We start from the raw sequence: 16,682 nt of genomic DNA on the forward strand, positions 1-16,682 counted from the left end.
TCTGTTTTTGCAGCTGGTTTCTGTAGATAACTGTTCAGCTGCTGATAACATCTGGCCTTTGGGAAGGCTCAAAATATTTAAAGTTAATAATGCTAGATTCAGTTGCATCTGTGGGGTTCCATATTCTCTATTTCCCCCTTTCTGCTTTTGCAAATGCTGTTTTAGGGAGAGATTCATTCTTTCCACTATGGCTTGTCCTTGAAAATTATATGGGATACCAGTAATGTATTTAATATTCCACATAGAGAAAAATGTAGCTAGAGCTTGGCTAGTATAGCCTGGGGCATTATCTGTTTTAATAGAAGCTGGAATGCCCATCACTGCAAAACACTGCAAAAGATGATGTTTAACACAGGCAGAAGGCTCTCCTGATTGGCATGTAGCCCAGACAAAGTGAGAAAAGGTATCCACACATATATATGCATAAGCTAGTCTCCCAAACGAGGGAATATGTGTGACATCCATTTGCCAAAGAGAGTTCGGTTCCAATCCTTGAGGATTAACTCCTCCAGTAAAAGATGAGGAATGTACCATTTGGCAAGTTGGGCATCACTGGATAATATTTTTAGCCTCTTTCCAGGTAATGCTGTCTGTATCTGCGTTTGAGACCAGAGGCATTAACATGGGTTAAATTGTGAAAATGTCTAGCATTAGATATTGCATTAGCAACTAGGTGATCGGTCATTTGATTCCCTTCAGTCAAAGGTCCTGGAAGAGGTGTATGAGCCCTAATGTGAGTGATGTAAAAAGGGTGCATTCTACTTCTAACTGCTGTTTGCAATTGGGTAAAGTCATCAGTTGTTCATCTGTATGAAATTGTAACTGAGCATTTTCAATTAACTGTGTGGAATGAACCACGTATAAAGAATCAGAAATCACATTAATAGGCATATCAAAAGCAGTCAATACCTCAATTAGAGCTACAAGCTCTGCTTTTTGAGCTGAAGTATAGGGCGTCTGGAAAACTTTACTTTTTGATCCACAATAAGAAGCTTTACCATTACTAGACCCATCTGTGGAACAATGAAAATGCTTAGCAGGCTGCAGGTTGTTTACTGCAGGAATTGTAAATGCAAACCGTTCACAGTCTTGCTCAGCTAAGGGGATAGTAAAGAAACAGTCTCTTAAATCTGTGACTATTAAAGGCCAGTTTTTTGGAATTATAGCAGGAGAAGGCAATCCTGGCTGTAATGCTCCCATAGGCTGTATAACTGAATTGATAGCTCTTAAGTCAGTTAACATTCTCCATTTACCTGATTTTTTTCTTAATTACAAAAACTGGAGAATTCCAAGGGGAAAATGTTGGAGCTATGTGCCCATTTTCTAATTGTTCAGTAACCATTTTCTCTAAAGCCTCCAGTTTCTCTTTACTTAGCAGCATTGTTGTATCCAAATTGGCTTATCTGTTAACTATTTTAAAGGTGTAGGTTCTGGAGGCTTAACAATGGCTGCCATCAAAAATTATTTCCTAATCTTTGGCGGGAACTTTGTTTTTCCACTTTAAGCGGTTCTTTCAAACCTTGCAAATTTTTTTCTAGTCCCATACCAGGGACATGCCCCATTTTATGCATTGTGTGTTGACTTTGAGGGCTATATAATTCTTCTGGAATTAGAACTTGTGCTCCCCATTGCTGTAATAAATCTCACCCCCATAAATTTATAGGTACAGAAGTTATAATTGGTTGAATAGTCCCAGGTTGTCCACTGGGCCCCTCACAATGCAAAATATAACGACTTTGATATACTTCAGGGGCTTTACCAACTCCAACTATGTTAAATTGAGTGGGTTGAATTGGCCATGTGGATGGCCAGTGCTGTAGAGAAATGATTGAAATATCCGCTCCTGTATCTACCAAACCTTTAAATTTCTTTCCCTGAATAGTTATTTCACAGGTAGGACATTTATCAATAATTTGATTTACCCAATAAGCTGCTTTGCCTTTTTTATTTGTGCTTCCAAATCCTCTTGTTCATTTAATTTCACTTTTCCCCATTCCCACATATGGCACAATCAGCAGCTGTGCTATACGCTGTCCTGGCTCTGCCTTCCAGGGAACAGAAGTAGATATAACAATTTGAATTTCCCCATTGTAATCTGAATCAATGACTCCTGTATGTATTTGTACCTCTTTTAAACTTAAACTAGACCTTACTAAAAGTAATCCTATTGTCCCTCCTGGCAAGGGTCCACAGACTCCTGTTGGGACGTTACACGGGGGTTCCCCAGGCAGAAGGCTCACAGCTTGTGTGCTGCATAAATCTACTGCAGCACTACTGGCTGTGGCGGGGGACAGACATTGTACAGGGATGAGGGAATGGCCTGAGCTGGAAATGCCCCGGTTTAGAACCGGGCAGGGATGGGCCCCTCATGGCATTTCCCGAAATTGGGTTCCCTTCTTTATCAAACTTAGAGTGACACTGATTAGCCCAATGTTTTCCTTTTTTACATTTTGGAAATATTTCAGGATCAGCAGTTTTCTTTTTTTCCCTATCTGGCAGCCTGACTCGCTGATTTTTTCTACATTCTTTTTTAGTATGACCATGCTTCCCACAGTTAAACTCCAGGAAATGTAGTATTTCCTTTATCCACTCTCAGTCCTTCCATTGCCTGTGTCAACAAAGTAGCTTTATGCAGATTACCTCCAATACCATCACAGGCCTTAATAAAATCAAGTAAATGTGCTTTCCCTCTGATAGGTCACAGAGCAGCCTGGCAATCTGGATTAGCATTTTTGAAAGCTAATAACTGCAACACTATATCCTAAGCAGCTGAATCTGCAATCATCTTTTTAAGAGACTCCTGTAACCGAGCTGTAAGATCAACGTATGGTTCTTTGGGTCCCTGTTTTATAGCACTAAAGGAAAGGTATTGTTCTCCACTTGAAGTGATTTTTTCCCAAGCTCTAATGCACACTCCTCTAAGCTGTTCTATGGCATCATCCTGCATGACCAGTTGTGCATCTAAACTAGCCCAGTTGCCAACCCCCCAAAATTGATCTGCAGTTATATTAATTTGAGGGTGGGCCTGGGCATTGTGAGCAGCCTGAATGGAAGCTTCATCTGCCCACCAATTTTTAAACCGTAAGAACTGAGCAGGAGTTAGACAAGCTCGAGTAAGAGTGTCCCAGTCAGTAGGAATCATCCGACTGGAAACAGCAACATTCGTTAACATTCCCATTACAAAAGGAGAACCTGGTCCATACTGATTTATAGCTTGTTTAAATTCTTTGAGTAATTTAAAAGGAAAAGGCTCAAATGTAGCTATAATATTTCTCTGTTGATCTGGGGGGTGTATTCTAACAGGGAACTGCCAAGCCTCTAAATCACTCTCTCTTCTAGCTTGCTGAATTCCTGCCTGAATAGAAGTAAGAGCAGTCGCTTGAGGCGCTGCTTGAACAGTCCCTGGGGCAACTACTTTTCGCCCAGTGTCCTCCAGAAAAGAAAGATCTGGAGGGTCTTTTTCTTCAAAATAATAATGAGGGGGTGCAGAAGGGTAGGGATGAACCTCTCCTTCCTTTGCCGCTTTAGCTTTAGCTGGTAAATAAACATGCTCTGTAACCTCTTCTGTTACTTCCCTATACTCTCCTTCCTCCTCATCATCAGTGTGAAAAAGTTCCAAGGTGGAATGAACTACACCCCACACTTGTCCCATTGTTACCTTCATGCTTCCAAGCTCCCCTTCTTACTCACCACGGTGATTGTTTTAAGAGTGCTCGGGTGTCCTCTAGCTAGTTCCACATTCTCCAGCCATCGCTCCGGCAAGCATTTGACCTGGATTCGAGCTCCCATGATGGACACCACTTGCTGAGACCAGCTTGGTCGGGGAGACCCTAACCCAGTGGCACTAGAGGAATTAAAGACACACACACACAGAAATATAGAGGTGTGAAGTCAGAAATCAGGGGTCTCACAGCCTTCAGAGCTGAGACCCCCAAACAGAGATTTACCCACGTATTTATTAACAGCAAGCCAGTCATTAGCATTGTTTCTATAGATCTTAATTTAACTAAAAGTATCCCTCATGGGAAAGGAAGGGATGGGCTGAATTAAAGGAATAGTTTGGGCTAGTTAACTGCAGCAGGAGCACGTCCTTAAGGCACAGATTGCTCATGCTATTGTTTGTGGCTTAAGAATGCCTTTAAGCAGTTTTCCGCCATGGGCGGGCCAGGTGTTCCTTGCCCTCATTCCCGTAAACCCACAATCTTCCAGCATGGGCATTATGGCCATCATGAACTTGTCACAGTGCTACAGAGATTCTGTTTATGGCCAGTTTTGGGGCCAGTTTATGGTCAGATTTTTGGGGGCTTGTTCCCAAGAAGACCTAAAAACAAAATTAGTAAAGTTGCAGGATAAAAATCAGCATACACAAATCAGTAGAATGTCTATACACCAACAGCAAACTATCAAAAATAGAAATTTTAAAAAGTCACTTAGAATAGCATAGAATAAAATACTTAGGAATAAACTTAATGAAGGATGTGAAAGATGTACTCTGAAAACTATAAGATATTGATGAATGAAATTAAAACAGACACAAATACATAGAAATAAATTCTGTTTTCATGAAGTAGAAAAATTAATGTTCTTAAATGTCCACACCACACAAAATAATCTATAGATTAAATGCAATCTTGATCTAAATTCCAATGGCTTATTTTATAGAAGCAGTAAAAAAAAGTCCAATATATGTATGGAAACACAAAAGCCCTCAAAAACCAAAGTTTATACAATAACTGAAAAAGAAAAGAAGCTCTAGACATTACATTTTTAAATTTCAAAATATACCACAAAGCTGCAGTAATAAAAATGGCATGGTACTGGCACAAAAAGACACATAGACCAAAAGAATAGAATAAAAAGCCCAGGAATAAACCCATGTATATATGATTAAGTGATTTTAAGCAAGAATGTGAGGAATAAACAATGGAGAAATGGTAGTCTCTTTAATACATAGTTGTGGAAAGACTAGATATCTATATGCAGAAAAATGAAATTGATCATATTATGACCAGGCTTTTGTTTTGGACAGTGTAGGATTCTATTTTCTTTTCAGCTGATATTTGATATGACATGGGACTTCCTTTAAGTCTTGACATGGACTAAAACTTTAAGATCTGTTGTGGTTTCCATGAATGTGTATGTTGAGATAAATCCTCCATTAACCAATAAATTTTTATCACAAACAGAGTTATCTTTGCTGTGATGTTCATGTTGCATTAAAAAACCACACTTGATTGATTAAAATTTCAAACAAGCTTTAGAACTGTTATTACAGCATAACTTAGTCAATTCTGACTAATATGCTATTTTATTCATTTATGTACTTACTTAAATTTTTTATTTTTAATATTTTGTGTGTACATAGTAGGCATATATATTTATGAATTACATGAGCTATTTTGATACAGGCATGCAATGCATAGTGATCACATCAGGGAAAATGAGATATCTATCACTGTAAGCATTTATCCTTTTTGTTAGAAACAATCCAGTGATATTCTTTTAGTTATTTTAAACTGTAGACCTAAATTATTTTTGACTATAGTCAACCTACTATGCTAGCAAATGCTAGGTCTTATTCATTCTTTGTAACTTTTTTTTGTACACATTAACCATTCCCATTTCTAGTAATCATTCTCCTCTTTATCTTCATGAGGTCAATTGTTTTAATTTTTAGCTCCCACAAATCAAATAAGAACATACAAATTTGTCTTTCTGTACCTGGCTTATTTCTCTTAACATGATGACCTCCAGTTCCATCCATGCTGTTGAAATGACAGAATTTCATTCTTTTTTTATGGCTGAATAATACTCTATTGTGTATATGTACCACATTTTCTTTACCAATTCATCTGTTGATGGACACTTAGGTTGCTTTCAAATCTTGGCTATTGTGAATAGTGCTGCAATAAATAAGGGAGTACAGATATCTCTTCAATATACTGATTTCTTTTTTTGGAGGGTATATACCTAGCAGTGAGACTGCTGGTAGCTCTATTTTTAGTTTTTTGAGGTACTTCAGAAATGTTCTTTATAGTGGTTGTACTAATTTAGATTTCTACTAACAGTGTACAAGGGTTTCTTTTTCTCCACATCCTTGCCAGCATTTGTTAGTGCTTGTCTTTTGGATAAAAGTCACTTTAACTGGGTAAAATGATATCCCATTGTGGTTTTAATTTGTGTTTCTCTGATGACCAATGATGTTAAGCATCTTATCATATGCTTGTTTGTCATTTGTATGTCAGCACTATGATTCATTTAAGAGTTGCTGTCCTTGTGGCCTAGACTGAATTTTCAACTTTATTTATGGCCCCGGAATACTTTAGTTCATGGTGACATGGCTTGCCAGAATTCATGTTCCCACTGCTGGCATGGGTGATTCCCCTCGGGCTAGCACTGGTCTGTATGCTCCCTCTGTGGGTAAGCGTCAGCTTAGCTCAGCCTAGTTTTGCTTTCTGCTGCGATAGCGCAGCACTTAATTCAACACAAATTCTCACAGTTGCTGCACTCTCCCTCTTTCACGTACATAGATTCTTTCTCTATGCCTCACGGCTAATTCTGGGGAATGGGTGAAGGGTGGCATTGGTGATTCAAGACTGTTTTTTCTACCCTCTTCAGAATCTCCTTCATTGATATGAAGTTAAACCCACGTAGTATAATTGCTCACCTGATTTTTATTTCTTATAAAGGTGCTTTTTTTGTGTAGATAGTTGCTAAATTTGGTGTTTCTGTGGGTGGGGATAATTGGTGGAGCCTTCTATTTGAACCATCTTGCTCCACTCCTTCTCCTGATTTACTACTTTAGTTTTATTATATGCCTGTTGCTTCTTATTTAGACAGTCTTCAAATTCCCCAGCATAAGATTTTTCTTCATAAAATGATAAAGTTGGATTAGACTATCTCTTATGTCCTTTCTAGTTTATAAATATTTAGGATACCCATCCCAGGTAAGTTTGTGACTATCTTCCCCTATAGAAAGTCAAATGAGAACACACAGTCAGAATGGCTTTCTCAAGGGCTTCTACAGTCAGTGAACTTCTTAAGATATTTTCCTTAACACAATGTATCATGAACATGACCATTTTCTCTTGATATTATACCTCATCAAAAGTAGAGACTCTACCATACTCATGTCTAAATTCTTAATACATTATCATGAATTCACTCATCTTAAACATTCAAGTGACTTGCATCTGGAAAGCTATACACAGAAGTCTAACATAATTATCTCTCTTAATTTTGGCATTAAACATGGAACACTAATTGGAACCAATCTTCCAGGGTTAAGCATTAATTCATTGGCTTGGGACTGTCTTTACTCTAACCACTTAGACTAACATGTACACAGTGACTAAATGGATATGCTTGAGAGTGCCTGCAAAGGCTGGTTAATTATTTTTGTGATCAAAGAAAATGAAGAAATATAGGCACAATACAAAACCTTTATTTGATGTGTACCAGTAATCAAAGTGCATACTTGTATATTTTGATGAAGATATGCAACTATTATTTCACCCTGGACACATCCTGTAACAAGAGCCCAGGGAATTCTTAATGATCTCCACATTTAGTCCTCTACATCTGCTTAGGCTTGTAATAAAAATTACCAAAGGTATCCTTTGCAAATTTACTTCTTGAAGACCTTAAGCAAGAGTAATTCTGTAATCTTTGGTAGTATTTTGGTTTGCCACATAATCACAAAATTCCTCTCTATGTTAACTGTGCTCATGCTATAGCTCATTTTGGCTCTTTCCATCAATTTGGTCACAGCTGGCAAGCATCCTCTTGGAAATAACTTCTCACAGGTTTGGAGGCAAGTAATGAATCAAGCTTAGAGTATCTAAACCTCCTCCTAGTTATAAGTGAAATAATTTAGATTTCCCTATGGCAGGCATTCTAATCTGGGGTTTCCTGCAGGTTGGTCAAGGATGTTGACAGAGGTCTAAATGAAGAAGTAGTGCTGGTTTCTCACTAATTGTATATGTATAAAACATAATATTATGTATGTTATGTAATGCAATTATATAATATTTAATATTCATAGATGTAATTATGATATTTCATATATATATGAAATACCCCTTTGGGGGCATGGGAAAAACCCACTTTTTTTACAGAAAAATTAAATTGTAACTAATGATATAAAATACAACTAGAAGACAACTGAACGAAATGACAGAAATAAAACCTCACCTATCAATTATAACCTTGAATTAAAATTTTCACTTAAAAGTGATAGACTAGTAGAATGGACTAAAAAATAACCCAACTGTATACTGCCTAGAAGAAATTCACCTCACCTGTAAAGACATATACAGATTGAAAGTAAAGGAATGGAAAATGATATTCCACTCAAAGACATACCAAAAGTGAGCAGGAATAGTTATGTAGGATAAAACAGACTTAAAGTAAAAACCAGTCGTAGGATACAAAGAAGGTCATTATGTAACGATAAAGGGATTAATTAAGCCAAAGAATATAGTATTTCTAATTAAATTTGCCCCTAACAATGGAAGATCCAGATTCATAAAGCAAATATTATTAGATCTAAAGAGAGGGAGATATACATCAACACAGTAGTATTTGGGAAATTCCTTTTCAGCATTGGGCAGATTATCTAGATAGAAAATCAACAAAGAAACATTAGATTTAAACTGCAAATTAGATCCAATGAACCTAGCAGACATTTAGAGAATATTTTGCAGAATAGAGCTGTTCTCTAGGAAAGACTGTATATGAGGTTCATCAGCACATGGAACATTCTTTAGTATAGACTATATATTAGGCCACGAAATTAGCTTCAACAAATTTTCGAAAACCAAAGTCATTTCAGGTATCTTCTCAGTCCACAATAGAATACAACTAGAAATAAATAATGAGTAACTTTGGAAACTGTACTAATACATGGAAGTTAAGTGTCATGATCCCAAAAGACTATTGGGCCTATGAAATTATGAAAGAAATTAAAACATTTCTTGAAATGACAGGAAATGGAAATACAACATACCAAAACCTATGGGATATAGCAAAGGCAGTACTAAGAGAGAAGTTTGTTGCAATAAATGTCTAAGTCAAAAAAGTTGGAAGATTTCAAATAAACAACAATAATGCATCTCAAGAAACTAGAAGAGCAAGAACAAACCAAACACAAAATTAGTAGAAGAAAAGAAATAATAAAGACCAGAGGTGGGCCGGGCACAGTGGCTCATGTCTGTAATCCCAGTACTTAGGGAGGCCGAGGCGGGTGGATCATGAGGTCAGGAGATGGAGACCAACCCGGCTAACACGGTGAAACCCCATCTCTACTAAAAATACAAAAAATTAGCCGAGCAAGGTGGCACGCACCTGTAATCCCAGCTACTCAGGAGGCTGAGGCATGAGAATCGCTTGAACCCGGGAGGCAGAGGTTACAGTGAGCCGAGATTGCACCACTGCACTCCAGCCTGGAAGACAGAGTGAGACTCTTTCTCAAAAAAACAAAAACAAAAACAAACAAACAAAAAACAAGAGACCAGAGCTGAACTAAATGAAATAGAGACTAACAATGAAAAGTTTTTTTTTAAAGATAAACAAGAATGATAAACCTCTAGGTAGACTTTAAGTGAAAAAAAGAGAAGACCTAGATAAAATCAGGATTAAAAAATATGACAACGGATATAACAGAAATATAAAGGATCATTAGATACTATTATGAACAAACGTATGCTAACAAACTGGAGAACTTATCCAAACCTGGATAATTTCTAGACACATCCAATCTATCAAGATGGAATGCAGAAAGAAATTAAGAAAACCTGAACATACCAATAACAAGCAAAGTAATTGAATCAATAATAAAAAGTCTTCCAACGAAAAAATTCCAGAGCCAGATGGCTTTACTGATGAATTACCCCAAACTTATAAAAAAGAACTAATATCAGTTCTGCTCAGACTATTCCAAAAAGTTGAAGAGGAGGAAATTCTTCCACTCATTCTATAAGGCCAGTAGTATCTTAACACCAAAACCAGACAAGGACACAACAAAGAAGACTAAAAGCCGATATCCCTAATGAACATAGCCCCAAAATTCTCAACAAAGTACTAGCAAACTGAATTCAACAACACCTCAAAAAGATAATATACTGTGATAAAATGAGATTTATCTCAGGCTTGTAGTTTTCTTTTCTTTTTTTTTTATGTGTCTTTGGTTTTGTAATCAGGATATATTAGCCCTTCTCACATTGCTATAAAGAACTACCTGAGACTGGGTAATTTATAAAGAAAAGAGGTTTAAAGAGCTCATGGTTCCACAGGCTGTACAGGAAGCACAGCTTGGGAGGTCTCAGGAAACTTACAATCATGGCAAAAGGTGAAGAGGAAGGAGGCACATCCTACATGGCTGGAGCAGGAGGAAGAGGGAGCAGGGAGAGGTACTACACACTTTTCAACAGCCAGATCTTGTGAGAACTCACTATCATGATAACAGCAAGGGGGAAAGCTGCTCCCATGATCCAATGACCTCCTAGCAGGCCCCTCCTTCAACATGGGAGATTATAATTCGACATAAGATTTGGGCAGGGATGCAAATCCAGACCATATCACAGGGTAACACTGGCTTCATAGAATGAGTTTTGAAGTATTCCCTCCCCCACTATTTTTCAGATTAGTTTGAGTAGGATTGGTGGTTTTTTTTTTTAAATGTTTTGTGGAATTCAGCAGGGAAGCTATCAGTTTCTGGGCTTTTCTTTACTGGGAAACATTTATCACGGCTTCAACCTTCTTACTTGTTATTGGTCTGTTCAGATTTTAGGTATTTTTCTTGTTCAATCCTGGTAGGTTGTACGTGTCTAGGAATTTGTTCATTTTGTCTGGATTTTCCAATGTATTTGCATATAGCTCATAGCAGCCACTAATTGCTCATAGCAGCCACTAGTGATCCTTTGGCTTTCTGCAGTATCAGTTGTAATGTCTCCTTTTTACTTTCAGATTTTCTTTATTTGTATCTTCTCTCACTCTCTGTTTTTTAATTAGCCTGGCTAAACGTTTGTCAATTTTCTTTAACTTTTTAAAAAACTAATTTTTTGTTTTATTGATTTTTTTATTGTTTTCTTTTAAATTTTTTTTTTTTAATTTCTACTCTAGTCTTTATTATTTCTTCTACTAACTTTGAGTTTGGTCTGCTCTTACTTTTCTAGTTCTTTAAGATGTACCACTAGATTGTTCATTTGAAGTTTTTCCTCTTTTTTGATGTAAGCACTTAGAGCTTTAAACTTCCCTCTTAGTACTGCTTGCTGTATCCCACAGGTTTCGTATGTTGTGTTTGCATCATCATTTGAGAAAATTTTCAATTTCCTTCTTAATTTCCTTGTTGACCCTTTAGTCCTTTAGGAATATATTGTTTAATTTTCAAGTATTTGTATTGTTTCCAAAGTTGTACTTGTTACTAATTTCCAGGATTATTCCTTGTGATCAGAGAAGATGCTTGACATTGTCTCAAATTTTTTGAATGTTTTGAGACTTGTTTTGATAACTAACATATGATCTATCCTTGAGAATGATCCACGTGCTGAGATGGATGTTTATTCTGCAGCCATTGGATAAAATGTTCCGTAAATATCTATCAGATCCAGTTTTTCTATAGTGCAGATTAAGTCCAATGTTTCTTGGCTGATTTTCTATCTGGAAGATCTGTCCAATGCTGAAATCAGGGTGTTGAAGTATCCAGCTATTATTGTATTGGGACTTTTCTCTTTCTTTACCTCTAATAATATTTGCTTTACATATCAGGGTGCTTCAGTGCTGGGTGCATATAGATTTAGAATTGTTATGTCCTCTTGCTAAATTGACCTCTTTATCATTACATAGTGACCTTCTTTGTCTCTTCTAAAAGTTTTTGTCTTGAAATCTATTTTGTATGATATAAGCACAGTGATTTCTGTTTTTGTTTTTTTGGTTTCTGTTGGCATGAAATATCTTTTCCCATCCCTTTATTTTTATTCTATGTATGTCTTTATAGGTAAAGTGTGTTTCTCATTTTTTTAACTTTTATTTTAGGTTTGGGGGTACATGTAAAGGTTTGTTACATAAGTAAACATGTGTCATGGAGGGTTGATGTACATATTATTTCATCACCCAGATATGAAGCCTAGTACCCAATAGTTATCTTTTCTGCTCCTCTCCCTCCTCTCACCCTACCCCTGTTAAGTAGACCCCAATGTCTGTGGTTTCCTTCTTTGTGTTCCTAGGTTCTTATCATTTAGCTTCCATGTACAACTGAGAATATGCAGTACTTGGTTTTCTGTTCATGTGTTATTCTGTGAGGCATGATAGCCACCAGCTCTATCCATGTTCCCACAAAAGACATAATCTTGTTCTTTTTTATGGTTGCATAGTGTTCCATGGTGTATATGTACCACATTTTCTTTATCCAGTCTGTCATTGATGGGCGTTTAAATTGATTCCATGTCTTTGCTATTGTGAATAGGGCTGCAGTGGATATTTGTGTGCATGTGCCTTTATGGTAGAATGATTTATATTGCTTTTGGTATATACCAAGTAATGAGATTGCTGGGTCAAATGGTGGTTCTGGTTTTAGCTCTTTGAGAAATCACCACACTGCTTTCCACAATGGTTAAAGTAATTTACACTCCCATCAACAACGTATAAGTGATCCCTTTTCTCCACAACCTCACCAGCATCTGTTATTTTTTGACATTATTTTTGAGACGGAGTTTCACTCTTGTTGCCCAGGCTGGAGTGTAATAGTGCAATCTTGACTCACCGCAACCTCCACCACCTGGGTTCAAGCAATTCTCCTGCCTCAGCCTTCTGAGTAGCTAGGATTACAGGCATGTGCCACCACACCCAGCTAATTTTTGTACTTTTAGTAGAGACAGGGTTTCTCCATGTTGGTCAGGCTGGTCTTGAACTCCCGACCTCAGGTTATCCGCCCGCCTTGGCCTCCCAAAGTGCTGGTATTACAGGTGTGAGCCACTGCTTCCAGCTGACTTTTTAATAATAGCTATTCTGAGTGGTGTGAGATGGTATCTCATTGTGCTTGTGATTTGCGTTTCTCTAATGATCAGTGATATGGAGCTTTTTTTCATATGCTTGTTGGCCACATGTATGTCTTCTTTTGAGAAGTGTCTGTTCATGTCCTTTTTCTACTTTTTAATGAGGTTGTTTTTCTCTTGTAAATTTGTTAAGTTCCTTATAGATGCTGGATATTAGACTTTAGTCAGATGCATAGTTTGCAAATATTTTCTCTGCAGGTTGTCTATTTACTCTGTTGATAGTTTCTTTTCCTGTGTAGACCCTCTTTCATTTAATTAGGTTGACTCATCAATTTTCTGTTGTTGTTGCAATTACTTTTGGAGACTTTGTCATTAAATCCTTGCCGTTTCCTATGTCCAGGATGATATTGCCTAGGTGTCTTCCAGGGTGTTTATAGTTTTGGATTTTACATTTAAGTCTTTAATCCATCTTGAGTTGATTTTTGTGTATGGTGTAAGGAAGGGGTCCAGCTTCAATATTCTGTGTATGGCTAGCCAGTTATCCCAACACCATTTATTGAATAGGGAGTCTTTCCTCCATTACTTGTTTTTGTCAGCTTTGTTGAAGATCAGATAGTCATAGATATGCAGCTCTATTTCTGGACTCTCTATTCTGTTGGTCTATGTGTGTGTTTTTGTACCAGTACCATGCTATTTTGGTTACTGTCACCCTGTAGTATAGTTTGAAGTTAGGTAACATGATGCCTCCAGCTTTGTTCTTTTTGCTTAGGATTGCCTTGGCTGTTTGGGCTCTTTTTTGGTTTCATATGCATTTTAAAATACTTTTTTCTAGTTCTGTGAAGAATGTCAATGGTAGTTAGAGAGAAATAGCATTGAATCTGTAAGTTGCTTTAAAAAGTATAGCTATTTCAGCAAAGACTTGGAACCAACCCAAATGTCCAACAATGATAGACTGGATTAAGAAAATGTGGCACATATACACCATGAAATGCTATGCAGCCATAAAAAATGATGAGTTCCTCTCCTTTGTAGGGACATGGATGAAATTGGAAATCATCATTCTCAGTAAACTATTGCAAGGACAAAAAACCAAACACTGCATGTTCTCACTCATAGGTGGGAATTGAACAATGAGAATACACGGACACAGGAAGGGGAACATCACACTCTGGGGACTGTTGTGGGGTCAGGGGAGGGGGGAGGGATAACATTAGGAGATATACCTAATGCTGAATGATGAGTTAATGGGTGCAGCACACCAGCATGGCACATGTATACATATGTAACTAACCTGCACATTGTGCACATGTACCCTAAAACTTAAAGTATAATAATAATAAAAAAAAACAGCATCAGCCTACCTGGAAAAATACCAAATAAACTCCTGCTTTAGGCAATCACACACACAAAAAAGTATAGCTATTTCAATGATATTGATTCTTCCTATACATGAGCGTGAGATGTTTTCTTATTTGTTTATGTCTCCTCTGATTTATTTGAGCAGTGTTTTGTAATTCTCATTGTGGAAATCTTTCATCTACCTGATTAGCTGTATTCGTAGGTATTTTATTCTTTTTGTGGCAGTTGTGAATGGAATTGTTATCCTGATTTGGCTTTCAGTTTGGCTGTTGTTGGTGTATAGGAATGCTAGTGATTTTTGTACATTGATTTTGTATCCTGAAACTTTGCTCAAGTTGTTTATCAGCTGGAGGAGATTTTTGGCTGAGACCATGGGGTTTTCTAGATACAGATTAATGTCATCTGCAAAAAGAGATAGTTTGACTTTTTCTCTTCCTATTTAGATGCCTTTATTTCTTTCTCTTGCCTGATTGCTCTGGATAGGACTTTCAATACTATGTTGAAGGTGAGAGGGAGCATTCTTGTTTTGTGCCAGTTTTCAACGGGAATGCTGCTGGCTTTTGCCCATTCAGTATAATGTGGGCTGTGGGTTTTTCATAGATGGCTCTTATTATTTTGAGGTATGTTCTTTCAACACCTAGTTATTGAGAATTTTTAGCATGAAGGCATGTTGAATTTTATCAAAAGCCTTTTCAGAACCTATTGAGATAATCCTGTGTTTTTTGTCTTTAGTTCTGTTCATATAATGAATACTTAGCTTTGAATATCATGTAATTGGACTACAAATCACCTGCTGTTCCTCATTGTTTTGTCCAGCTTCCTGTGTTATTTCTCATCATTTCCCCATTTATTACTTCCTGGTTTACTGTAACTCTCTTCATTACTCCTGTTTATTTTAATTCTGTTTATTATACTACATACATAGATACTTCTCTGAAAACATTGAATTCTCAATTTCTTAAATTCTCCTTCTTTCCTCTATCTCAGTCACTCACCCTCATGGCCATGCCTTGGACCTTGCTTCACTGCAAGTTCTCTATAATCTCAGTTTTATGCATCACACGCCATGATAACTACTTCCTATCTATGCATCTCACTCCCATAGTTTTTTGACTCCAAAAATCTTTTAGCACTATTAGGATCTCTAATTTACTTATTTTACTGGTTTTAGTAATCTTTTACTTCTTTGAAGTTTTTATTTATCTCCTTATCTGGCTAAATTTCATAGTTAATAATCACATTAAATCCCTTTCAACATGTCTAACTTCCTTGTTGTTTTCTTAGTTTGTGGTACTGACTTGGAAAATTAATCCTGATATGTCTGATTTTCTCAATATTCTATACCTGGACCCAAAGCAACAGACCATGTATGGAAAAAGAAATATCATCTTGGTGGTGTGACTTTAATTTCATGACCACAAACCTCGTGTGAGCTTTCAATGCTGACTAGAAATCATATTTCCTTAGTTCATTAATTTTCCCTTCTCTTAACACCTTTTACAATTTTTTTCCCTCCTCATTGAACTTCTCTTCCACAGATGAACTATGTATTCCTAAGGCCTTCTTAGGTTCCATCTCTTCTTCTCTACTCAGGAACATTCCTTCAGTTCTTTTCTTGCCTATATCACTACTCCTTTCCCCTCATTGAATTATTCCCATCTGTACAAATTTATTGCTATATTGTCAGTCTTCAAAACATTGCTTTCTTTCTACTGCTTTATTCCTCTGCTCTCCTTTGAAGCAAAACTCCTTGAAAGAGTTGTCAGTACTAATTGTGTCTAATTCTTCTATTTTCACTCCCTGTTAAGCCCACTTTTGCTCCTATTACTTCATCAAAATTTTTCTTTCCGTGAACACTATTGATCTTTATGTTGGTAAACTCTAATGTCAATTCTCCCTTCCCATGTACATAACCTCTCAGTAGAATTTGACCTTTCAGGAACAGTTGGACACTCTCTTTTCTTCAATATATTTTATTCATTTGGTTTCCAGTGTACTTCACACTTGTTTTTTCTCCCACGTTATTGGCTGTTCCTTCTCTGTTTCCTCTGCTGATTCCTTCTTTTCCTCCTGAGACCACTAATTCACTAATTGTTGCAGTGCCTCAGGGCTCAGCCTATGGACTTTTTCTTCTTTTTATTTACTCTTAACTTCCTGGGAGAGCTCATCAAGTCTTGTGAATTAAATTTTATATATAAGATGGTGACCCAAATTTATATTTCCATTCTGGATCTCTATCTTGAATTTCAACTTCTTTTCCAACTGCCTTTTCAACATTTCCACTCTGACACTTCCATTCCACATCTCAGACTTAACGCACTTAAATCTAAA

The sequence above is a fragment of the Gorilla gorilla genome, chromosome 2, assembly GCF_029281585.2.
Source record: "Gorilla gorilla gorilla isolate KB3781 chromosome 2, NHGRI_mGorGor1-v2.1_pri, whole genome shotgun sequence".
Taxonomy (NCBI): domain Eukaryota; kingdom Metazoa; phylum Chordata; class Mammalia; order Primates; family Hominidae; genus Gorilla; species Gorilla gorilla.